Source organism: Hipposideros armiger, unplaced genomic scaffold (genome assembly GCF_001890085.2).
Source record: "Hipposideros armiger isolate ML-2016 unplaced genomic scaffold, ASM189008v1 scaffold_18, whole genome shotgun sequence".
Taxonomy (NCBI): Eukaryota; Metazoa; Chordata; class Mammalia; order Chiroptera; family Hipposideridae; genus Hipposideros; species Hipposideros armiger.
In genome coordinates, this window is record NW_017731368.1 from 1793852 (window position 1) to 1796243 (window position 2392).

Here is a 2392-nt window from a genome sequence, read left to right on the forward strand (position 1 = left end):
GTTTTGTACTTAGCAGGAGGAGTAGGGAAAAATACTTCCCTAAAAGAAGGGGAAGTCTGTTTATTGATTTTGACTAAGGGCATGTTTGTTGTCAGTAGCCTTGTCCATTAGTCTTTTCCCTCGAGGATTCTTCCTTCTGCTTTATGCCTGAAGTCTTTTTCTGCTCCTAGATGAGCCAGTCCCTACTTACACGCTTGTCTTACACTCATCCGCTCTGCCAGGTGACTATTTTGTACCTCTCCTCTCTTCTTAAACTCCCACCCTCAGTGGATGACCTGGCTTCCTACTTTACTGAGAACCTGAAACCACCAGAAGAGGACTTCACCAGGTGCCCTCCACCATCTCTACCTACCACTGGCACCTGCTGCTACATCTGTGGCTGCCCAGCTTGTTTCCAACAAGGATGGACCGTGCTTCTGCCTGACCCCACCTCCTGTTTGTGTACTGGACCCCATCCCATCCCCTCTTGCCCATCCACAGACTCGCTTCAACTATTCTTCTTTCTTTTTCCTTCAACATCAGTTTTTGTTCTACATTGGATTATTCTCATCAGCAACAAAAGCATAAATGTTGTATTTTCACCTTAAAAATACAATACAAACTTCTCTCTATTCCACTTCCCATATGAATTCCTGTGCTTCATGTCTTTGTACCCCCTTACATCAAAACTCCGTGAAAAAGGTATTTTTTTTCTTTCTTTTGTTATTGTCTCTAGTTCCTCTTCTCTAATTGCTAAACCCATTTCAGTCTGGTTTTTGCCTCACAACTCCAACAAAAGTACTTTTGTCAAGGTCACCAGGGACCTTTATACTAAGTCCAATATTCTGTTTTTGGTCCTCATCTTTCTTGATCCATGAATAGATTTTGACTCTGCTGATTCCCTCCTCTTTGAAGAGCTACCTTCTCGTGGCATCTATCTGATTTTCTTCCTACCTGCATGGCCACTCCTCTGTCTCTTTGTTGATTCACTGTCATCTTCTTGGGCTCATTCCTATTATACTCATTTTCTTGATGATTTCTCTCTTTTTGTATCATGACTTAGACACTATCTAAATGCTGATGATTCTCCAGTTTTTATCTCCAACTCAGTTTTCCTAAACTCCAGACTAGCTTATCCAGCATTTCCATGTGGATGCTCATAGGCACCTCAAAGTNCTGTTATCTTCTTGGGCTCATTCCTATTGTACTCATTTTCTTGATGATTTCTCTCTTTTTGTATCATGACTTAGACACTATCTAAATGCTGATGATTCTCCAGTTTTTATCTCCAACTCAGTTTTCCTAAACTCCAGACTAGCTTATCCAGCATTTCCATGTGGATGCTCATAGGCACCTCAAAGTCGCCATGTGCAAAACTGAACTGGTCTTCCCCAATACTGACTTGACCTACAACCTTCTGCAGCTCAGTTGGTGGTAACGTTATTCTTCTAGTTGTTTAGCCCTAAAACCCAGGAGTCCTCCTAGATTCCTCTCTTTCTCTCACTGTACACATCCCATCTGTTGAACAGTTAGGTTGACTTTCAGCATGTCGCAAATCCATTCCTTCTCATCACCTCCGTTGCACCCACATTGTTCCAGGTCACCTTCATCACTGGCCAGGACCACTGTGAGGACCTCCGCACTTGTTTCCCTGCTTACAGCGTATACCATACATATGATTGAGAAGATGACTATGTCTACACCCAAGCCTCTTTGGCTTCCCAGGTCACTGTGAGTCCTCTGGTCACATGGTCCACCCTGCTGTTCCTCAGACTACTGGGTTCACATGTGCCTGGATCATTTGGGAAAGTTATACCAAAAAAAGCCATTGGTACTCAATTGACATTGTCTTAAATTTATTATTTTTAGAAAAATTGACATCTTTCTGATTGGAAACTTTTCCTAATTATCATTATGACTTTGTTAATCTACCTCTTCTTTTATTTCCCTTGGAGATGTTTTAGTTTTATGCAAATCCTATTGCTTGACGCATATATATTTTTTTGCTATTTTGAATGGGACTCTTTTCCATTATTTTTTGACTGGTTAGTGCTGGTATGTAAGAAAAATTATTTGGCTTATATTTTTATTTTGTAAGTGTTTCTCCTTGGAATTGTCAAAGCTGAACTCTTTTTCCCACTTTAATTACTCTTTGGTTGTTGTCCTTTGTGTTCTGAGTCCTTTTGGCTCTGTAGTTGTGGATCCTGCACAGGGCTGTCTGAGATTTTTTCTGCGATTACCCCTGCCTGCCCTCAGGTTCTTGGCTCTTAGGCCCTGGAGTCCCGAGGCTGGGGTGGGGGTCTTTCCTTGGCCCTCCCTTGGCTCTGCACAGGACCTCTATCCAGGCGCTTAGAGGTCTGAATACAATTTCCAGTTCACCTTTTCTTTTTTTTGTAAAGATTTTATTGGGGAA

At 41.9% G+C, this 2392-nt stretch overlaps 1 protein-coding gene across 1 annotated transcript in view; it reads left to right on the forward strand.

Annotated features, from left to right (window-relative positions):
• Positions 1–2392, forward strand: part of SLC25A20 (solute carrier family 25 member 20) — a 24547-nt gene that overhangs the window by 18088 nt on the left and 4067 nt on the right. The window lies entirely within an intron of this gene.